At 36.4% G+C, this 25050-nt stretch overlaps 1 long non-coding RNA gene and 1 pseudogene across 3 annotated transcripts in view; one reads left to right on the forward strand and one right to left on the reverse strand.

The window, feature by feature from the left end:
* Positions 1-20417, forward strand: part of LOC141419233 (uncharacterized) — a 39005-nt gene extending 18588 nt beyond the window's left edge. For 2 of the 3 annotated variants that reach the window (XR_012443977.1, XR_012443975.1), the window contains 2 exons: positions 16480-16552; positions 19095-20417. This is a non-coding gene — a long non-coding RNA (uncharacterized lncRNA). Of the gene's footprint in view, positions 1-16425; positions 16553-19094 lie in introns of all 3 variants that reach the window. The other variant, XR_012443976.1, reaches the window with a different exon arrangement.
* LOC141419232 (cytochrome c, somatic pseudogene) lies at positions 18019-18509 on the reverse strand (annotated as a pseudogene).
* Positions 20418-25050: the final 4633 nt, after the last annotated feature.

Consider the following 25050-nt stretch of genomic DNA (forward strand, 5'->3'; position numbering starts at 1 on the left):
TGGTTTGGCAGATTATTCGGTTTACCAATTTTTTATCTTTCAATTTCCCCTCCTGCTCTTTATAAATATTTGCACATGATAGATGGTCATATTGTTATTCCTTCAATAATAGTCCAGCTATTGTTTCTAAATTCTCTTGTTATATGTTTATTCCTAACTTGCTGCAAACAGTGTGGCATTTTCCCTGCATCCTCTCCAACATTTTTTGCTGTTCTTAATAATAACCATTCTGAATGGAGTGAAATGAAACGTTCATTTTGTTTTTATTTGTATTTCCTCATGTGAAGGGATATTGAGCATTTATTCATGTATTTATTGGCCATTTTATAATCCCTAGAAAACTTTCTGTTCAGTTCATTGACTTATGTCTTCATTGAATAATTGATTCTTTGAAAGTTCAGTTTATTGATCCCCTTGTAAATTCTGTTTACTAATCCCTGTCAGTTGTGTAGCTGGCAAAGATGTTCTCCCATGCTGTGGGCTGTCTCTTCAGTCTGGTGACCATTTCCTTTGCTGTGCAAAAGGTTTTTGTTGTCATGTTTTCCCATTTGTTGATCCATTCTCTTCATTGCTGTACTATTGGAGGTTTATTCTGGACGTAATTGCCTGTGGCTCTGAGTTCTATACTTCTTTTCCTATTCTTATAGTAGTTTCAGAGTTTTAGGCCTTACATTTAGATCTTTGATCTACTTTGAATCTGTATATATTACTGGTATCAGTATTTTATGGATAACTTGTTCTACATGCAGTACTGCATCTGGGAGTTTAGAAGATACCTTGTTTTAACTTCTATAGTCTGCTGTTAATATTTACAATCCATTATGTTTTAGAACTGGCCATACTGGACAATTAAATTCATTAGAGCTGTCAGGTATTATTATGTTTTCCTTTAAGTAGTTTCATTATCTTTTCTGTAAGTCTTTTATGTGTACATTTTAAAACCATTTTATTACATAGGGTTTCTTTGTGATATTTTCATATATCCTTATGGAGTACCTTGGTTTGCTTCATCCCCATCATCTTCTTTACTCATACCCTGCCCCCGATTTAAAATGATTTTGACAGGTTTCAATTTTTTATCTTTATATATGTATATAAAGTACATCGATCATGGTCTTCTACCTTAACTCTCTCTGTTCACAATTCCCCTCCTGCTACTACCATTGCTCTAAGAGGACCTGTTTTACAGTCCTGTTCTTCATTGCTTAAGTGGATTTTTTTTATTTTTCAAAGGTTTTTGCCATGGTATTTCACCTGTGAGTATGCTGTGCTTTAGTTAGTCCAACCTCCTCTGTTACTTTTCCTTATCCTTTAACCCTACCCAGATTATTCAACAGCTTTCAGTGCATTTCATTGTGGCTTCCTCATAAGCACGTCATTCATTTCTATATTATTTATTCTATATCATTATCTTTTCCTCTCCTTCCTCCCCCTAGTCTCCTCAAACAGTCCCACTATTGGAAATATGTTCTGTATGTATATATGATTATACTTGCATTTATGTATATGTTTATCTTTTAGATCTGTTTCCCATAAATGAAAGATGTGCCCTTTAATTTGTGACTCTGCCTATTACTTCATTTAACATGATGATCTCCAGGTAGGTCAGTTTACCTATAAATAATACTATTTCATTCTTTATGGCTATGTAATACTCCACTCCCTTGTGCAAGTATACCACATTTCTTTAATCCATTCATCAGCTGTAGACATTTGGGTTGGTTCCATAGCTTGGCTATTGTGAGTAATGCTCCAATAAATATGGCTGTGCTAGTGTCTTTATTTTATACTGACTTAACCTTCCTTAGAATGTATGCCCAGGAGTGGTATCAGTGGACCGTATGTTAGTCCTGTTTTCTTAAGAAGACTCCATACCGCTTTCCACAGTGGTTGTACTGATTCTCATTCCCAAACCAGTGTGTTCATTCTTCCCTGCATTGTTTCCAACATTTTTGGTTGGTTGTGTTCTTACTGATAGCCATTCTGAATGGAGTCAATGAAACTGCAATGTGGTTTTTATTTGCACTTCCTTCTGTGAAAGGATGTTGAGCATTTATTCCTGTATTGATTTGCTGTTTCCAATTCTTCCCATGAAAAATTGGAAACAGCCCATTCATGGAATCATTGATTCTTTGAAAGTTTAGTTTTTTGATCCCATTTTAAATTTTGGTTATTAATCCCTTCTCAATTGTCTAGCTGGCAAAGATGTTCTCCCAACTGTGGAATGTCTCTTCAGTCTGGTGACCATTCCCTTTGGTGTATAAAAGGTTTTTATTTTCACATGTAGGCATTTCTGAATCCTTTCTCTTCATCGCTGTGCTATTGGAGTTCTATCCAAATGCTGTTGCCTGTGCCTATATGTTATAGTGTTTTCTGTTTTTCTTGTAATACTGTCAAAGTTTTAGGCATTACCTTTACCTGTTTGATATACTTTTAATGTATATATTACTGGTATCACATTCATGCTCCAGATATTTTCTTCCTCAGGTGAACAATGTTCAGATACATCTACTGGGTCAATTATTGTGCCATGAAGTTCTTGCTGTAGTTTCAGATATCCTGCCACCTATACTTTTATTTTTGTGGAGTTATTGCATTTCTTAATTCGTCCCTTTAATAAAGTTGTCTAGGATCTATGTCCACTAAAAAAGTGTGTGCTTCCATCTTTTTCTTGAATTGCTTTTTGATTTTTGCTAATTGTATAGATGGCCTATTGTTCCAAGGACCTATAAAGATATTCCTGACTAGGGACTCTTCCCGGTATTTTTCTAACGAAGCTTTGAGAGTTTCTACTTGTGTGCTTTTGCATGTTTCTTTTTTTTCCATATGGGGCAAGAGATTCATTCTTTGAAAGTCTTCTCTATTTTGTGAGTTATATTCCTGAATTTGTCTTGCTGTCAGTTGTTCTTAGGTCTGTTATATGTCCTGTTTGTTTGTTGTGATATGTAATAAGCAGTTTGTGACTAATACGTAAGTGCTCACAAGGTATGGCATATTATCTGATACTGGACCAAGAAAGTATTTTATAAGAGAAAATATATTCACACAGTTGATTTCAATAAACTATGGAAAGAAATCAGGTCAAGCCCAATGTTCTGCTTCTATCTTGTAACATTTTAGGCCAGATTTGCATTCACTCTGTGAGGGTAGTTAATACTACCTGCCTATTCACATGTTTTACAAACTGAATGGGTAATTATACATACTGTTTTGGCACTAAGGATAGGTCTCTACTAACCATGAAATCAGTGTTTCCTAATACTAATAGGTTTTTGGAAGATGTATGCCTCAGGTCAATTAAAATACATCATTTTTGTATGTTACAATGAAATAATAAAACTTTAGAAAAGTATAACAGATTACAGATATGAGCCGCCAGCATTGGACTCATTCCCCTTTTGGTGGTACTGGGGTTTGAATTCAGGTCCTTATGCTTGGTAGGAGGCAGTCTACCACTTGAGCCACTCACACAGCCCTGTTATGTATTGGACCTTTCTAAGATAGGGTCTTACTAAGATTTCTGTGTGCTGGCTTTGAGTCATCCTTATCTCTGCCTCTTTGAGGCTAAGATTACATGTGTGAGCTACAGGTGCTCAGCAAAATTGTTTTTTTTTGTAGTTGTTTGTACTGGGGTTTGGACTCAGACCTCACAATTCCTAGGCAGGTGCTCTAGCACTGAGACACACTACCAGCCCTAGGACTTTGTTTTTTGATACTTCTATCCTAGCAAGTGGCCATTTGAGACAAAGGTGGGAGTGGGCAGGGCATGATACCAAGACCACCAACTCACCACTAGCTTCATCTGTTCTTTCCTGGAAACTTAGATGGACAAGTACCTAGAGGATATTTCGGATATCCAAACCCTAGCCAACCTTATCCAGTTAAAGGCCAGTTGCTGCTCAACGTGTTCTGATTAGAGCTGGCCATCTGTATCACCTTCTCCTGACCCACCTGAAGGACCTTGAATCCAGTGAGGCAGAACTCCATGAAAGTGAGGAGATCTTGCAAGAGTGCCTGAGAGCACTTAAGGAGGTGTGGGTACTGTGTCCCATAAGAAGGATACTCCAGATACTTAGGTTAGGCCAGTAGCCATCAGTGGGCCCCAGGCTGTGAAGTGGTCTTGTTGCTGGGTGAGGGACTTGGGATTGTCTGGCAGGCAGGGTCTTTTCTCTGTATGGAAAACTTCAGGCAAATCATGAACTATGGGAATATTGTCTCCTTCTGCAAGTGCAGTGCAACCTTAACCTTCTAGAGCTATCTCCAACAGCAGTGCATCTATTTCCATCATAGGTTTGGTCCCACACAGGACACTGATCCTCAAATCAAGAAAAGGGCCTTTCATAAAAAATGGGGTGGCGGAGTGGCTCAAGTGGTAAAATACCTGCCTAGCAAGTATGAGGCTCTGAGGTCAAACCTGACACTGTCAAAAAATACACATAGAATTGTAAACACTCTTAAGTATAAAGGAAATGCAAATGTAAATGAAATTGAGATTGTATTGCACCACAGTCAGGATGGCTATCATTATGAACACAACAACAAATGTTGCTGATACACTGTTGGTGGGAGTGTAAATTCTCACAGTCACCATGAAAAGCACTATGGAGGCTTGTTAAAAAAACTAAAAATAGAACTGACATGATTTAGGTATACCCCATGGAATATTTCTAAGGGAATATAAGTCAGTATACCATAGAAGCACATTCCCACCAATGTTTATTGCATCACTATAAAATTATTCATAATAATCAAGCAATGGAAGCATAGATGACCTTTAATTGATGAATGTATAAATACAATGTTATATACTTATATGTGTGTGTACACATATATGTGCACAGTGGTGTATTCTGTTATAAAATGAACAAAATTAGGCATTTTCAGGACAATATGTATAACTGGAGATCATAATATTATATGAAATAAGCTATGTTCAAAAAAGAGCACTGCAAATGCTCTTCTTTCCCGATTATCTCCACCACTATTGCTTAAACACTTCTCTGGCCAGAGGCAAGACCCAAGGTATTCAGTCGTGATGTTTTTTTTCCTGTAACATAATTGCTGAGATTAATAGGTCCTTATGACCCTCAGCTCTACCTGCCTGAGATCAAGCTAACTCCTAACACTGCTGATGTGTCCTGAACATTCCATGTATTCTGGAAGTTATATAGATCTAATGATAAGTACCATGATTAAGTAACTCAAAGTTCTTTTGAATTGTTCTTAATACAGAATCAAGGCTCATTGGGCCTTTCTAGAGGTTTATATATTGCTTAAATCTTAGTATTGAGTAGGAACAGGGCAGTGACCAAAAATTCCATGCAACTGAAAATGAATCTCAACTTGGTGAAGATTTCGGAGACTGTGATGTTTAAGAGGATGACTTCAAACAGGGGACGTGTGTCTCCCAGAGGTTCTTTCCCACAATTATTGAAGATGAAGATGTATGTATTTATCCTGAGAAAACCATGGGATCCTTGAGGAATTCCTTTCAGGAATGTTCCTGTAGATAGCCCCAGAAAGTTATCAGTGTGCATTTAGGACACATCTTGCTTTCTTAACTGAGGGAGACCCGACCTTGATAATTCCAGGTAAGAGAATGGGTGTACCCAGTGTAAGTGGAGCAGTGACAGAGGTGACTCCATTTTGGATAAGAGAGGCAGTTTAAAAGCAGTCATCTAAAGAAGTGTGTAAAACAATGGCTTTTCAGAGAGAGTTCAAGCCTCTCACAAAAGTAACAAGATACAGCTGTATAATGTGGGTAATGGGACCCAAGGACAGGAAGAGTTTGGACAACTCCAATGTCAGGATGAGCTGTCCAGACCCTCTTGGAATGTCCATTTTGATAAGGAGCAGGATGGACAGGTGGTCTTATTCAAGAAGTTGTTGCCTATGGCTTTATCTCTCAGTGATTTCTCTGTTTTTCTGGATTACTCTCAAAGTTTCAGGTCTTACATTAATGTCTTTGATCCACTTTGAGTTGATTTTAGTCCAGTGCAACCAACAAGGATCATCTAGTATCAGTGTCCTACAGATGGGTACTCAGTTTTACCAACATAGGATTTTGACACCTTTGTTGAAAATCACCTGGCTTTAACTCTGTGGGCTTATTTCAGAGTCCTCTGTGCCTTTGGTTGAGAGGGCTATTTCTGTGCTACCATCAAGCTGCTTTGGGATGGTTCTGTAGCATAATTTGAAGGTAGATACTGTGATTTGATACCTCCAGGGTAGCTGTTTTTGCTCACTGTTTATTTGGCTATTTGACTCTTTTGTGCTTCCATGTGAACTTTAGGTTTGATATTTTTTTTACCCATGGAAGAATGTCATAGGAATTTTGATAGATATTGCATTGAATGTATAGATTACTTTGGTAGGACTGCCATTTCCACATATTGATTATGCTGATCCATGAACATGAATGTCTTTTATAAAATGTGTCATCTTTAATTTCTTTCTTCATTATTATATAGTCTTGTGTAGATAGCTTTCCTCTCTATAGTTAAATTTATTCCTAGATAGTTAGTTTTATAGAGGCTATTGTCAATGAGATTGTTTTCTTGATTTCTTCCATTGCTTATTGATTGTTTGTATATGGAAGAGTTAAAGAGTTTGTGTATTGTTTTTTTATCCTGCTCTTTTGTTCAAAGTATCTTAGGTATAACATCATTTCATCTGCACATAGGGATAATCTGACTTATTCTTTCCTATTTGAATCCCTGTTATTCCTTGTTGTTGTCTCACTTCTCTGCCCACTAATTCTAGTACTCTAATGATTAAGGGTTGGGAGAGTATTCAGATTAGTTCTTATTCCTGAGTTTAGAAAAAATGATTTTGATATTTAGTTGTTTTAATGCAATGTTGACTGTTGGCGAGTCATACCTACCCATAGTATGATCAGGTACATTACTTTAATTCCTACTGTTTTCAGAACTTTTGTCATGTTAGGATGTTGAGTTTTGTCAAAGGCTTTTTCTGAACCTGTTGATATGATCATAATGTGATTTGTTGTTGACTGTGTTGGTGTGGTGTATGATGTTTATTGATTTGCATGTGTTGAAACATCCTTTTTCTGGATTTGGCTTAGAAATACTTTGTGGATAGGATAGTGCTTAGGGTTGAAGTCAGGGTTTAATTCTTACCAGGAATTTGAATCACTCTTTCAGCCCTTGGTTTGCAAGTATTTTATTGAGAGTTGAAGATACTGATGTGGAAACCTACTTTATGTGTGTTGGGTGTAACACACAGTCAGCAAAGAGTTTTATTTCCTCCTTTCCATACTATGGTTGAACAGGTCCAGCAAAAGATAGGAGCTAAATGTCAAGGGAAAGTGGCAACCTAGGGTTCTGGGAATGACCTTATATTCACACCAATATAATGTAACTGATATCCAAAACCTGCTTCTGAGTTTGCATTTGCTTGTCATAAGACTGATTCTATAAATTAGGGCAGAGTATTATTACTGGTTGGCCTATTAAATAGTTGTTCTTTTAACAAGATTGGTTGGAATTGAATTTACCAGAGAATGTACATATTACAATTAGTCGTCACCATCTAGTGAGTGCTTATTCTGTATCATCTAGCGTTCCGCTCGATTTCTGTGGAATGTTCTATAGTAGAGAAGGTAAAAATATCATCAAAAAGGTTGAGGGGGCTGGGATATAGCTCAGTGATAGAGAGACTGCCTAACATTTGCCCATATGGGATCTTCAGCACCATAAGAAAAACACTGAGTTAAAAGTCTTCAGGCTCTCACTGTCAGAACTTGAGCTGGAGAATTAATTTAGGCATGCAAAATACTGTTCTGAACTTTAATTTCTTTCCTTTTTAAAAGATTTCTTGTAGTTTGGTTGTACACGCTTGTAATTGCAACAGTCAGCAGGCACAGGCAGGAAGACACTGCATTTGATGTCAGCTGACCTGCATATGTGACTATGTCTCAGAAAAAAAAGCAACAAGTAAACAGTGTGATCTACATATAGTAAAAATGTCAGATGACATTTATATATATTCTTTAGAAATGTCTCACAAAGTATTTGGCATGACTGGCCTTAAACTGCAGTCCTCCAGATTTCAGTGCAATAAGTAGCTGGGATTATATATGTGTGCCACCATTATCTGACCTTTATAGTTATATTCTTTGTGATTATGTATTTAAGCAGCAGAAATACTACTGTACTTCCCCTTAACTGTATGTGTTGTTTTGTTTGTTTCACTTCAGGTTACATGTTCAGTATTTCTCTGTGATGTTGTGGTTATTGCAATTTATTCATTTTCATTACCAGATAGCATTGTAGCCTTACATTTGTGTGTGTATACATACCATTTACAATAGACACAGATTTATATGAAATATATTCATATATATTGTGTTACTATCCATATTATATATATATATATATATATATATTTGAACAGTATATATGTATAATAATAGTGTTTTGTATGTATCCACTTACAGCATTTAATACTATATATCCTACTGGGTGGGTCTTTTCTTTGTGTTACCAGGGCCTCACACTTGCTGGGTACACTTCCTTCTACTTTAGCTATGCCCCAGCCCTTAGATTTTATTGTCTGTGCTTGATATTTTGGTCATGCCTACTTTGCAGTTATGACTAATAGTGCTGTAAAAACATTTAAGTATATTTCTTTGTATTTCTATAGTTTCATATCACTCAAGACTATATAACTTGACTAGGACCATTGCTCAAGTCGACCATGTGTAGCAAGCAGGAGACCCTGAGTTCAGACACTGGTATGGCAATATCTAAGTGTTTAATTGGTACATCTTTGACTTAAATATTTGATGCAGGAATGTTAATTAAAATAATTAGAGAAACAACATATCTACAAATTTATATATACCTAAACAAACTACCTAGAATGCTGTGTGTACTGTATACACTGCATGAATATGAACTACAGAACATTACATGTGAAGCTTATGAAAAATTATATATATACATGTTTATACTAACATTTGTTATAGCAAAAAGTATAAATTTTAAATTATCAAAATGTATGAATGATAGATAGTATATGAATAGAATGAAATTCCACAACACCAATTTTTTCATAAACGTATTAAGAAGAATACTACATTCAAAATTTCTTGTCCTATAATTCCTTCCTTTAGAATGAAGAAATAGATAATGTAAAATATCAAAGAGTTGTTACTATGAAAGGAGAGACTGCTTCTTAGAAAGACTCATGGAGGTATTCAGAATTGGTTGGGTCACTGTTGGAAATTTGGGGTTAATTTAGTTTCTAGCTTGCATTTTATAGCTATGTGTATTCTATTGTGACAAGGCCTGGTTATACAGTTCTGGTTGACATTAAACTCCAGATAGTCCTTCCTCAACCTTCTTACTGGCGGAGTTTGATGAGTGTGCCACCACACCTGGGGAAAAGCATACCATGTGAGAAAATTATCATCAGAAACTACCTTAATATTATTAATGGAAAATGTGTGGGTAGCAGAAGAAGAAAACAGTCCTCCTGTCCCATCTACATCCTGTTGTGGCCATTGTTGTTGGAGTAGACTCATTGACTCAGCAGTGTAAAACCTGACAAGGGAGGATCATTAATACATACCTACATTGGGTAGGGATGAGAAATCAGTACTGACCTGTAGCTATGGTGATGTTCTAGCTATTTGAGGCCATGTTCCCTTAAGCTAATTCTTATTTTATTGGACTTTTGGAACAATAAGGATAAAATTCATATTATTATCTTTGTCAGCTTAAATAAAGCAGTATATGAAGGTTTGTACTGGAGTTAGTAACGGCTGCAACAGGAAAAGTTAAATTTGCACTGTATTTGCATTTTACTGTTCCCTCCAAATATTGATATAGGTGTAGTTTATTAGCTTATAAATGATTTCTTGGAGAAAAGACATTCCAGTGTGTTACATCAATCACAGAAGGAGCAATTATATACCTTTTAAATAATCCTTTGTTTTTCGAAAGCAGGATTGTTGTCCCCTATCAGAAACCCCTGGATGAACACCTCCGTGCTGTATGTTGTTCCTGATATATCTTTCTCCATAAAGTTTTCAAAAGTGCCTAGTCTGTGTGCTAGAGATAATTTATATATTAATTTTATTAAACCATTTTGAAGAAAGGGTAGTTAGAGGGGCAGGACACAGTAAATCCATGTGACAATCCCAGATCAGAACACATCTGAGTAAATGTTGGATTCTGAACCAAGTACAGATGCTTATGTTATGGTTAGGATGGTAGTCATAAAAAGACCTAACTAATTGTTACTTACTGTAGCTATTATTGTGTGGGCATTCCAGAATTATTCCAATTTTCATTATTCATTCTATTTCTGAAACCGTAAATGTCTTGTTTAATATGTCGGTGGTCATAAGTTGGGTAAAACCATAAGATTCCACAATCTTATTCTCAGATCACTCAGCTCTACCTGGCATCAAACCCCCAAAGACAGCAGGTAGATCCCTGAACTCTCACCAGCCATGGCCCTGGTTCTTTTCTACAGTGGCCCTTTGGCATTCTGTCTCATTTTGCTATTTGGGGCACCTGACTATAGTTCTCAGGTATGGAGAGTGAAAAAATGTCTTGGGAGAAGTCAGTATCACGCAAAATTCCCTCACTGTGTTTAAGCCTTTCAGAAGTTAAGGGTTTTTTCCACAAGTAAGTCTCCTTATTACCCAGCCTAATGTCACTCTGCTTATCTAGTGTTGGTGACTTTTGCTTCACTTTCCTCCTGGGAAGGCAGGAATGGAGTTGCAGAGGGTTTCTTACTGTACTCAGTGCCTTTTTGTTTGTTCCTGCTTTTTAGTTGTCTTGTCCCTCCTTCATGGTCCCCATGGTCTTTCTCTCCTTTTCTTTTCAGCATAGAGTCTCTCTTTGGTACCCTAACTTTTCTCATTCATGGAATTAAAGTGAAAAAACTTCTAGTCTGCCATCTTGCTCCACTTCTGAGGACTTACTCTTAATATACTTGGGCAAATACACTCAAAATATTACTTATAAAGTATGTGAGATGCTTTTGATTCCATATTTTAGACAGCTCATACCATGTCAGTTTCTAACTACATGAAACTAGATTTGGCAAGTATGAGCTGTTGCCTGGCCTGTGTGTAGCTGCCCTTGTCAGCCCTACTTACCCTTTGGGTTCCACTTTGAAAATGCCACTTTGAGGCATCTGGGTCTGTGGTGAAGGCTGATTCAGTGTCTTCAGATGCATACAAGGCACCCACTCTGGTCTTTTCTGTGGACAGTGCCAAGGGAAGTGGGGCAACAACAAAATAACATCCTTCTCTCTACAGGATCCCTAGCAAAGAGAGCTGGCTCTAGCCAGTTCTGCTATTTGGCTTCCTGGCTTCCCGGGTTCCATGTTCTGTTTGGCTCATAATCTAGGAAATGGGGTCATTTCTGGTGGGTCCATTATCTGAGCCTCTTCCTCAGACAAAGGACTCTGTGGCGGCTGACATACTCCCTTCCACATCTCCAGGGATATAACTGGACACAGTTACTTACATCAACATAGCTGTCCACTGGCAAGGCTGGGTGTACCCAGTGCCTTACATTGAAGTTGATGATCAGAGCCAGGGTTTTTTGTTTTGGCTAGAGCATCATATCGGTATAGGGTTAGGGTTCAGCTCAGATTTAGTGTGCTAAACAGTATGAGTTGCAGTTTTAGTATAGTATCCCAGGGCCCAAGGGGAATATGTGTAGTTGATGACTATCTTGATATCAGATAAATTGAGGGTGAGAATGGGGCATCAAGGACAGAGCAACTTGTCTTCCATCATAAGATTTTTCTCACTGGCAGTGTTTTTACCCAGAAGTTTATCATGTCTGCTTTGAGATCAAATTCTCCTCAAGAGCCATTAATTCAATAAAAAGTCATGTTTCTTTCCACCTTTCTTCAAATCAGAAAGAATGGAAATACTAGAACCTTTGGGTAGAATCCCTCATTACTGTAGGTGCTTTACTGGAAAGACTCCCAGATCTGGAAAGTGGTGGTGGGTGCTTGTCAGTCCTGGCCTCTGGAAACCTCAATACCCACAGCACCGCAGAGAGCACCTGGCAGAGGCTGGTTCCCTGAGGGCTCTAGGTTGTTGATGAACCATATTGTTTGTGTGCCCTGTCATATATGGCATGGGTTACAGAGATTTCAAGTTAGCACATGAAGATTAGTGTATAGTAGTTTAAGAGTTTTTAATCCCCACATTCATGGAAACAAGTTACAAAATGGTGATGGAAAGAATTTCTGTGGAACACAGACTCAATTCCCAGAGTGGAACACCATGCAGGATGCTGAACATTATCACGAAGACAACCTGAGACTGGTGGATCGCAATTTGAAGCTAGCTTGGGAAATTAGTTCAGGAGACCGCCATCTGCAAAATAACCACAGCAAAATATATTGGAGGTATGACTGCAGTGGTGTAGCTTCTGGTTTGCAAAAATGAAGCCCAGAGTTCAAATCCTAGTACCACAAAAAAAAACAAAAAACAAAAAACAAATGTCTTCATTAAGGGCATGGTGGTACCCAGTGGTAGAGCACTTGCTTATTGTTGGTATGCCCTAGTTTTAATCCCCAAGATGACACAAAAAAGTGTTTTTTGTAAAATTATTTGTATACATATATAATATTTACACTAAATAATTAGAAACTGGGTAACAGCAGCCAGCATTTATTAACAATGTGTGATGTGCCAAACCTGAAAAGTTAAGAGCCAGTTTTTGAAGGCCATGAATTTACATTGAGGTATGAATACAATTAATGAAAGAAAAGAATCCTTTTAAATCTGTTGTTTTATACTCCTCCCAAATATCAGTTCCTTCAGGATCATATACTTTTTCTTAACTTTAAAGGTTAATTTTAGTCATTAATTTGTATTAAATTTTAGGAACATTGGTGATACTAAACAAACACAAAGAGACATGATCAATAATTACAGATTATAATGTGTATCAAATGTTCTTTTAGAAAGTGGTTTGGGTAGAAGTTATTTTAATTTTATTTTATTTTATTCATGGTATTGGGGCTTTAACCCAGGGCTTTGTTCATGGCAGGCAAGTGCTCTACCTCTGAGTTTCAACCCCAGACCTGGTTGAATCTTATTTTATGTTGCCATCATTAGTTAAAATTCCTTTACCTTGACTGTCATGAGGGAATGAATTTACAAAAATAGTAATTCTGGAATACTTTTTTTCTGTCCAGCATACGCTGTTTTGAAAATCAATAGTACTGCAGAAGATTTCCTTCATTGTTTGCACTCACCAAACTATTTCCCACTGGCCAAGATGTAAATGGAGACAGATTATAGGATTTATTTTGATGGAATTTTGTACAATTATTTGTTGACATTGTGCTCAAATTTGAATACTGCTGGTAAAGGAAAGACTCTCTGTCATTCTACAAATGCATCAAAAACTCTTCAGTCCAATTGGACTCATCTTGTTGCATAAATATGATTGTGACCTGAATTGTTTTGCCAGTGTTTACATTTCCTCTTTGATCCAATTAATCCTAAAAAAATAGTAGTAAAATGCCAAACTCCTCCCCAATTTATGAATTATTCATTTTCTCTTTGTTAGTACAGAAATTACCTAAGTTTGTGTGTGTGTATGTGTGCATGTGTTGGTATATTAGCCGTTGAATCTTGGGATTAAAATTAGGCATGGGTCATGCTGAGCACATACTCCACTGCTGAGGTATTTCCCACTCAAGAATTTAACATTAAAGAAAAACTCTTGGGCTGGCAAAATGGCTCAAGTGGCAGGGTACCTGCCCAAAAAGCATGAATCCCTAGTTCAAATCCAATAACACACACACACACACACACACACACACACGTGCTCACACACACACACAATATAATTACACTTATAAAACTATGGAAGCATAAGTAATGTAAGAAGAAATGTAGGATAATTTCAGAATCTGGAAATTCCTTCTGACACAGTCTCAAATCTTCAACTAGGTCTTTAGTTGTACATAATATACTCCTACATCAATACACATACATTAAATTCATACATATACATAGAAATGCACACAAACACACATGCACAAATACCTACTCACATATACACAAAAACTCTTTCTCACGCAGGCCAACACCAGTTAAAATCATTCTCCAGGTAGAGACGCTGGTAAAGAATGGCAACATCATTCAGAGCAGCTGGTGCTTCCTAAACTTGAGGTCTTGCTCTGGATAGCGCCTAGCAGGGGCCTAAACTACTAGGGTTTGCACTCTGGATGGATCCTGAGCTGACTCCAGGCATCTTGTGTGTTTCAGTTTTGATGTTTGCAGATATTGATGTTTAATATATTTTATTTCTCTGGTATATTTAGCAATTAACTTTCTGCAAAGAAATCCATGTGTAAAACGTTAATAGCATATCATATGTAAAACAGATTTTAAAATGTACATGTCTTTTTATCAGATTTTCTCTTTTTCTTGCATTCTTTGAATCTGGCTTAAAAATGTAACCAGTAGAATGCTTTTGATTTTTATGTGTGTGTGAGTGAGTGTGTTTGTGAATGTTGCTTAAATTTTACTATCTCTCATTATTATAAAAATATCTGTAATAAAAGATGCCAGAAACAAAGGCTGTTCATGAGCCTATGTGTTACACTGCTACACAATTCAAGGTCAAATGGTCACATGGATCTTCATAAAGTGCCAATATAAGCTCCTTGTTTGAGTTTCTAGTGTATGTGTATTTTTAAATTTATTCAAACATATTTCTTAAAACTGACAAAGCTAAATATCTGGGTGTGTGAAGGGTCCTCTCCACAACAGGTGTCCTGGGTGGGAAAGGTATCAGGCTAGATACAAAATGTAGTGTAGGCAAGTGGATATATGTAGACAATGGCCTTCACAGGGGCCAGTGGGTAGAATATTATTAACCAGTAAGGGGACGTTCTGGCTGAGAATGGAATTGCAGTAAGTGGATAGCATCTGGAAAGTAGCAAACAAGAGAAAACTAATCAAATATCTAGAGTGTTGTAATTGTTGTAAATCAAGTTAACAGGCAAAGTAGTAAAACTGGATTTCATAAGAAAGTGTGTGGAACATCCTTCAGGAAAGAAATGGAGTCTTACCAAAGTTTTGTTATGGAAAGAATTCTGTTGGATTGAGGAATTTTAGTTTCGGTGATGGTGTTCCTCGTTGTGGTTATGGGGACAGAGCTCAGAGCTTGGTGCTTGTTAAGCAGGTATTGCAGCACTGTGCTTTACTCCAAAACCAAAAATAGAGTTATACTAAAATGTTACCTGTCGTCCTTCTATCTCTCTCTCTTCTTTCTAAGTAATAGAAAGCTCATTCCCCAAGACTTCTAGATTTATGAACTAGAAAATCCAGTTTTATGTTTTGTCTGTGATTCTCAACTTCTCCAACTCTGTGATTTAATTTCCACATATAGCAGTGGAAATTAAAATTCACAATACCGCCAAGCTGCTCCTTTATTAGCAAATCTACACATTTGCTACCCTTATCACAAAATGCTTAAGGTTCTTTCTCTTAAGTTAGTGGAGGTGTTACACATCTCTGGCCTCTTCCTTTTTTTCCTCACCTTTCATACTCTATAATCTTCTTCTTCTTTAGATATAGAGATTTTAAAACATTTTTAATCATAAAAACATTTGCATTTTGCTCTTTCAGTTATAATTTTATTTAACATTTAATACCAGAGTTTAATTATTTCTGCTTTTTGAATATGTACTTATGTCTTGTGGTTGTGTTTGACTTTCCTATCTCTCTCTGTCAAAGACAATCGTTCTCCTCTAGAGTGTGCATTAGCATCACCTGGGGGCTTCTTAATACACTGAGCACAAAGTTCTACCACAGCTTAAAATTCACAATGTCTACTTGGGAGCCTGGAAGTTGTACTTCTGTCTAAGGTCTGTGTTGACATACTCCCTCAGTAATCTCAGAAGTGTACAGAATGTGAGAAGACTGCAGAACTGAATCTCAGTTTCAATATGCAAATTAGTGTATTAATTTCCAAGTGCTCTGCAGTGGTAGGGGGCAGGTGGGATATCAGATCCAGAGATAGAGCCATAACTGAACCCCAGATCTATTGAACAAGAATCCTTTGTAACCCATAAGTTCCATATATGTTGAGAGTCATTGGACGGATTCCCTCCCCAATGTCAAGGCTAAAAATAGAGGTCAACTAGGAGAGCTTTTGGATGGAGGATCATTTCTGGCTGTGTGCTAAGTCAGATGCAGTTCAAGTTTTCTCTGAAGGACTAGTCAATTATGGTCCTCTTCCATGGAGTCGAGGAGTCTATCTTCCCCCCTCTCTCAAACTGATCTGTCAGGGATATTCCATGCTTTTCCTGGATGAGATGCAAATTAAAGTAGTTGCATAGATCTAAAAACAGCTACCAAGTTTAGTCACTAAAGGCTATTCTGAATTTTTATCCTTAATGCAGGACCATCTACCAAAGAGTCCATGAAAATGAAAATGTATTTCATCTCCTTTCCAGAATTTGTGAAGGTGCATGCATGTCATGGGTTTCTTGTGACAAAACCACTGGATTCCTCAGCAAATTCTTCCAGGTACGTTGCTGAAGATGGCCCCAGAATATTTTCAGTATACATTCAGAAAACGTCTTCATTAATTTAGTGAAAGCTCATAATTTTTCCAGGTAAGTGTGGGAGCAACTATGATACAGTAACATAAGCATGAAAATTGTTTGCAGGTAACAATCACTGTCATTTCCTTCCTATCATATAGTGTTTTAAGAGGTTCAGCTAGACAGTGGGGCTGAGTGTGTCTGGAAGCTTGCATCTAGATGTTGGTGCATGAACCTATGTTCAGTCTACTATCTAATAACTAATATACAGGAACTCCTTCTTTGTTTGCATCTTCCAGTTATAGGAATGTGGATAGAGAGGAGGAGCACACAGCCATGCAGACCAATTCTTTGTGGTACTCTTTGGCTAATTATCTATAGTTGCAATTTTCACAGAGAATTAAAAATGCACTAGAGTATGGATCCACTCATAGTGTGATTCCCTAATAAGCTAAAGGCCACTGTGTCTAATCCCAGTACTGCCATAACTGGGTGCTCGTTTTAGGTAGCTCAGTATTCATGCATGATGTTGTGTGCATATCCAGATTGTTCAGTGATAAATGCAGACAGCATTCTATCCCTAAATATATTTATATATCTATATATGTTTATATAAAGATATATAAATATGTTTATATATATACATATATGTATTTCACCACACAATCTGTATTGTAGGAATGTATTAATAATACACTTGTGTGTATATGCATAAACATAAATGTATATAATTATTTTATCCCCTTCTTGATGAATCTTTTATGCTTGATATGTGGGTCATGTCTAGTTTAGAGTTATCACTCATATTGCTGCCACACACATCTAAGCACGTGTGTCCTGAGTTCTATAAGTTCACATCACTCACATGGGAGTGGAATTGATACATCTTCAGCTGATATGCATCCTGGAATGTTAATTTTAATAACTGCTTTGGAAAGTATATACTTTTATCTACAATACTGTGTGTATCCAGTACACCAGCTCTGGTGCTGTTCACTGAGAACAAAGGAGCTTACATGCAAAGTTCATGAAGACTCATCTATCACCTCTTTTGTTGTGAGAAATCTTAAATATTCATTATTTGATATTATTCATTATTTGATTATTATTACAAGGCAGCATTTTAAATATAAGAAATTCTACTTAAATTGGTAGTTGTATAGTCCAGAAATATGGACAGTGCTTCCTTCAATATTGCCTTCAACAGCAAATGAGCACAAACTGAAAAACAGGCAAGTCTTGGTTGGTTTTGAGATAGTGAGTGGATTTCCTAGTATTCAAACATATTCGTATTACTAGGTATATATATCTAAATATAAAAGCAATCCTAACTAGGTTTTGAGATGGGATTTCCCATCTGTGAAAAGTTGAACATTACTAACTGCACTCTATTATCTCTTTAGTAAGGGAAAACAGTGACAATATTTACCTAACTGAAATTATGTTTTTTGATAATGACCACATTTAATTAACTACAAGTCAATTTTACCTACTTCAGAAATGTCCAACAAAAATATTCTTCAGCCTTTCATGATCTAAATTCTGTTGTTAATGAGATTAAATTGTGATACACATAAATAAAACCATGATACACGTCTGTTTTGTAATAAATAAGGCAGTGGCTATTACTCATTGGTAGTTTTTTTTAGATATGTTATCAAGTGTTTCCTTTCTCCCTTCTTAATGCCAGCAAAGATAATTTTTGTTCCATGAATATACATTTTGGGATTCTTCAAGTACTTCATGAGTTTATCATCTCCCCAGGTGATGACTTTTTTCTTGATGGTGTGTGTGTAAGAAAATACAGCAGCTTGACCTATTCTGCACCGAAACAGACCCTGGAGATTTGGCCCACTCTTCTGCTTGTCTCCCTTTTCCCCTTTGTGACACAGGACACACTTCTGAAGAAAAATCTTCTTATTTTTCTCAACATCACCCATCTTTAAATTGCTCTTTTGTTACTACCAGAATGAAGGAAAATGCTTAAAAGCTGGAGTCCCCACTGTCTAGAACAAGGACCCATATTTACCTACTGATACCTCATGATACTGGAGTGTTGTTCCCAAGTTTCTGTCCTGGTGTAGGGAATGATTGAAGTGGCTGGACCAGGAGTTAAGAGTTAAAGCAAGAGCAAAATTTATTGAAAGAATAGCCAAGCACCCTGACAGGTGGGATTTAGTGAAAGTGCTAAGCCAAAGAATGGCTGAAGTCTAGGAAATGATACCTGGCAATATCAGGCTTAGGTCCAACTATTCTAATATAAAGGTGAATCTATAATTAGGTATGTAGTTAACTTCTTGCTGACCCCATGGTTATCACACTGGACATTCCAGGAGGGCCTTTTTAGTCCATCCTGTCTTTAACACCTGCCATATACATTTTATGACTTCCACTCATTATTTTGGTAAGACCTCTATTTTGTTTATCTTGGGAAAGTTTGCAATGGTATTTTCCTTTAGAAGTTTATATTTTTCATCTCTTTAGATGTTTGTCCTTAAGAATGTCTCTTTGTTTCCCTTATCTAGGAGAAAGACCACTGTATGTCATTATCTACGTGAGAAGCCAGTTCTCAGTCTCCTTAGATGTTTCCTGAATCTACAACAGACTTTCTTCTGTTCCCTTTACATTCCTAGGGCCATTTCTGCCATTTATTCCCCCTCACATTTGCTGCCCTCACAATAGTATCATTATTTGCTATAGCCATAAAATGTAAATAATAATACAAAATGAGTAAATAAATGACAGGATATGAATTCAATGAAATTCTAGAATACACTAACAAAAGTAACAAACTGTATCCAAGTTTAAAATTGTTGATTGTTTTCATAAATATAATATTTAGAATTATGATCTAGGCAAAAAATAATCCTGCTCTGGGACTCCATCCCTATAGTATTACAAAGAAGTCAATTTCAAAATCAAAGAGGTTTTCCTGAGAAGAGGAAGAAGACAGTTTTGTGGAAGTGCTCCTTAAAGTCTTCACAAGTCTTAGCAGTCTCTGTAATGCATGTAGGGTTACCTTATTTTTCTGCTTAAATTATGTATTTATTTTGTTTATTTTTGGAGAGTGGATCTCACTGAGTATCTCAGGCTGGCCTGAAACTTGATATCCTTCTCAATTTACAAAATTTTTTTTACTCATTAGTCACTCAGAATTTACTTTGTTTGCTTATGTCTGTGTTTTTGTATGTGTGTTTGAATCTGGGGATCAAAATTAAGCATGGGAACATGCTAAGCACATACACCAATGCTGAGAAAATTGCCAGCCCTTGAAGTTAACATAAAAAATTACACAGTTGTGGTAGCAGAGACATTCAAGTGGTAGAGTGCCTGCCTAGCAAGCATGAAATCCTGTGTTCAAATGCAAGTAATGTGCACATGCACACCCAAACACACATATAATATCATGGGAGCATAAGAAATTTAAGAATTTGTGCAGGTCTACCTTCCTCTGTTTACTTTGGACTTTCAAATGTACACACTTAAGAAATACCTTCATGAGTGCCGGTGTTACTCATTGGTATAGCACTTGCTTAGCTTGTGTTAATCTCTCCATTCAATTCCAACAGGGTAAACGGAAAGAATGTTTCTTTAAATGCTCTGTTGTATTTTATATGTATTCTCTAGCATATAAAATTGGAATAAAACCAAAGAAGGTAACAGCACTAATATATGTTAACAGTGTAGTATGTTGTACATTTGAAATCTTAAGTAAGAACCAAATTTTGAAGGGATGAATTTAAATTAAAATACAAAGACTTTTTCTCTGAAATCTTTGATTTCTTTACCCCCTCTGCATCATTGATTAAATTCCTTCTGCATCAAATCCTTCCTCAAAAGACACTCTAGTTTTGAATTTCTTATATGTTGTCATAATTGCTTTACAATTCTCAGTCCTCAGTTTTCAGAGGGGTTCAGAAAACAGCAATTCTAAGGTATTTTTCCTGTCCAGCACGAGCTGTCAGTATTGTGAAAGTCATATTCCTTCCCAAACTTGACCACCTCTACCAATATAGCTACTCATACATTTATTCTTCAATTATGTATTGAAGCAGAATGGATTGTGCTCAGATAATTTCACTTCTTTTTAACTGTTTGTTATTTGTTTGTTTTGCTCAATATTATATGTTCAATATGCATCGTTGATGGATACATATCCTCAGTGACCAGATTCATATACAGGCATGAATCTTTGCCTGCCTGTGTTTATATAACAAAATATGTATATAAGCACATGGTACCTGTACTATGTATGTGTGATTATGACATACATACACATATATATTATATATATATATATTTTATACACACAGATGTGTATACATATACTTACATATATGTAAATATACATATAAGTGTATTTATTAATATATTTATCCCTTGCTAGATGGGTGTTTTCTGCTTGATGTTTGGTTTCTATAAGTTCACATCTCTCAGGAGTATGTTTCTGGGAGTGAAAGTGATACAGCTGCAATTCAGATATTCATCATGGTTATGTTTATTTTCATAGCTGCTTTTGGAAGGTATATACTGTTACATACAAAACTGTGTGTGCCTTACACAGGAGCTAGTTTGCTCTGCAGTACAGACTATAGAAGATTACATGCAATGTTCTTCAAAAATCATATTTTACATCTTGATAGTAGCATTAGTTGTTATAGCCATAAACTAAATAATAATGCAGAATGACTTAATGACAGTATCTAGACTCATTGGAATTCAACTATGCAATGATAAAAGAAAGCAAACTCTATGTGTAAAACTCTTGATTATTTTCACGAACGTAATGACTAGAATTATGATCCAGGCACAAATACATTCAACCTAGGGTTCCGTGCCTGCCACATTAAGTTGATGCAAAAAATCAAAAAGTGTTTACTTGTGGATGGGAAAGAATTCTTTCTTAGAAAAGTTCACTGAAGTCTTCACAGTTCATGGCATTTACTATAATAAATTTCGAGTCAGTTTATTTTTCTGCTTACATTATTTATGTATGTTTATTTTGTGTACTTTTTCTTTTGGAGAGTGGGTTTTACGGTGTATCACAGGCTTGACTGAAAATTGACAGCTTACAGCCTAATCCTCCCCAGTGCTAGGAACACAGGCATATACCACCACACCTTGGTACAACTATTACAGTATAGTTTACAAATTTTCATCAACAGATTCCATTACTTATTCTTTGGAACCATATATTCTTTTGACAGGCACAACATGGGATTATACTACCCATTGTCAAGCACAGGAGCACCAAAATGGGAATCATTATGGTCAGAGCTGACTATGGTAAAAACATAAATTTTAAAATATGTTGGCTTAGGCCAGTCCTCTCTCCTACAGGCCTGGAAGTGAATCTTTACATCCTAGGTTTTCTGTGAAGGTGAAGGCACACATATTCCATACATCTTTCATGGGCACATGGAGATCAACTTCATAAAGTAAGTTAGTAGATGGACACAGACTGATGACTCAGAAGATATATATGCTGGATAAATAAATAATCACACTGCATGGGTGACTGGCCACCTGCCCCAGTCATCCATCCACTGCATGGGTGACTGGCCACTGCTTCCTCTTCACAACCAAAATTCTGCACTGGGTACCTCAAGTGCTGTTTCCAGAAAGAAGGTCTATAAAAACTTGAAGGTTGTCCAGGTGCACATTATACTTAGTGGACTTCCACAAACTCATGATATTTGATTTTATTGTCTATCATCAAGGACTATATTCTGTACTTCACTTACATTTCCTTATTTACTTTGATGTTGACTAATTAAGTTGTCCTACATGGCCTGTATTATGATAAGGTACATTTCTTTAATTCCTAGTGTTTTCAGAACTTTTATCATGTAAAGACTTAAACTTCCTCAAAGGCTTGTCTTGAAGCTATTGATGACCACGTGAGTTTTGTTCTTGATTGTGTTGATGTGTTGTATTGTGTTTATTGATTTATATGTGTTGAAACATCTGTGCATCTCTGGAAGGAAACCAAGTTGATCATGTTATATCAACTTTTTAATTTGTAATTGGATTTGATTTGCAAGTGCTTCGGCCATGGGGCAGTACCTAGGGTTGATCTCAGGTGGCTTCATGCTTGGTATGATTTTGAATCTCTCTGCCAGCCCTGGCTTTGCAAGTGTTTTACTGAGAGTTGGAGAAACTCTGATAGAGAAAACTATGGGGATCAGTTGTATAGTGGTCAGCAAAGAGGGTGATAGTATAAGCAAGACTTAGGTGTGACTCTCCAGCAGCACAAGGAAAACAAAAGGCTCAGGGTCTTCATCAGGTTCACAATGGAAGATGTTCAGCTAGAGTATTAATTCAGGCATGTAAACTATAATCCTCTTTAAAGGTTTTAGTGACTTGAAATGAGAAATTTTCAGGTATCTGCCTGCAACCATAACATTGTTCTTTGCTTTTAAAAACTTTTTTATATGTTGGCATTCTCGTGCATGCTTATAATTCCAACACTCGCCAGGCATAGGCAGGAAGGTTTTTCATTTGAGGTCAGCTGAGCTGCATTTTGAAAGTCTTATGGAAAAAAGCAATGAAAAACATGGCTATATGCATATAATAAAAATGTCAATATACATTATATATTTGCCTTACTAATGTATCAAGCTATATATATATAAAGATAGATATATACTATATATATATATATATATCAATATATATATATATCAATATATATATATCAGAAACTATATATTTCCTGGGTCTCCAATAATGATTGGATTCCATCCCCATCTGGACCTAGAACATTTGCCTAGTAAACAGGAGGCCCTGAGTTCACGCATTGGTATGGCCCGAAAAATAGACTCTATACCTGGGAGTCAATTTGATACATCTGTAAGGTAAATATTTGTCATAGGAATGTTAATCATAGCAAATAATTTGAGAAACCACATACTTACAAAATTTCATATACTTACAAACTACTAGAAAGCTTTGTGTATCTTACACAGAAGCTGTTCTGCTCTGGAGTATGGACCACTCACAATTAGATTGTAAAACTCTTAAAAATTTATGTATTTACATGTTTATATTAGCATCATTTGTCAAAACAAAAAGTTATAAATAATGAAAATGTGTAAGTGAACAACGGTATATGAATTTAATGAAATTCCACAGTATAGTGTGAAAGAATAAATCTCTATAAGTAAAATCCTTGATTTTTATAAACATATTATTTATCATAACAGTATAGACAAAATTTTTTTCTGTAGGTACTTGGATTGTAACTCTTGGCCTCATACTTACTAGGCAGGTGCTCTATCAATTGAGCCAATTGGCCAGTGGCAAAAAATTCATAGTCTATGATTCTCTCCCTTAGAATTAAGAAGTAGATAATGTAAAAAGTCTAGGAGAGGTTAATGTGAAAAGGAGAGAATGTTTCTTGGAAAGATTCAATGAGATATTCACAGTTGGTGTGGCTTACTTTGATAAATTTAGGATTAGTTTTTTTTTTCTACTTGCACTTTTTTTACTTGTGTTTCATTCTTTGAGACAGGGTATTGTTGCCGCCGCACCAGGCTAAAACATATTAGTAAGAAGATTATCCTTAGAACCCACCTTAATGATAATGGGAAACGTGTGGGTAGAAGAAAAGGACAGTCCTCCTGACCCACCCAAGTCATGTTGTGGTCTTCATTGGTGGAGTAGACTCATTTACTCAGCAGTGTAAGGATCATTGACAAATACCTACATGTATTTGACATGTACATGACAGAAGTGTTGGGTATAGATGAGAAATCATTCCTTATATTTGGCTATGATGATTTTCTAGCTACTTAAATGTAGATTCCCTTAAGCTATTTTTATTGTATCACTGTCACAATAAAGATATAATTCATATAATCATCTTTTGTGAACTTAAGCAGTGTGTAAAGGCTTTTATTGGAGTTATTAAGGGTTATGACAGGAAACATAAAACACTGGCAATGTCTTTTCTTCCAGGAATCTCATAAGCTGATAAATTGCATCTGTACATATGGAGCCATCAGTAAAGTGAAAACAACAGTGCAAATTTAACTTTTCCTGAGAGGGGACTTGTCCCCTCTCACCCTTCCCTGGCTAGATACCTCCATAATATGTGCTATCTCTGCTGAATTTTATTCTGTCACGCTTTCCAAACTGTCTAATTCATCTCTTCATTTTTGTTTTTGGATTGTGTGTACTGAGGATAATTTTTATATCACTTTCATCAAACCATTTATGAGAAGGAATAAGAGGAGTGGCAGGAAACAGTGATCCACATGACAGTGATGGTGGCTCAAATCAGTGCAGTTCACCCATATGTGTTTCCGGGGTCCCCACCCAGTGAGCTGTTCCTCCACGTACACCCCATCTGCTGCTTTCCACAATCTGTCAACTAATTTCATCATATTATAAATCCATCAAGTGTTTAGTCCATCAATGAAGTCAGAGACTTCATGGTTCAGTGATTTCCCAAATATCTCATCTTTGAGCACTGCAGGT

The sequence above is a fragment of the Castor canadensis genome, chromosome 19 (genome assembly GCF_047511655.1).
Source record: "Castor canadensis chromosome 19, mCasCan1.hap1v2, whole genome shotgun sequence".
Classification (NCBI taxonomy): domain Eukaryota; kingdom Metazoa; phylum Chordata; class Mammalia; order Rodentia; family Castoridae; genus Castor; species Castor canadensis.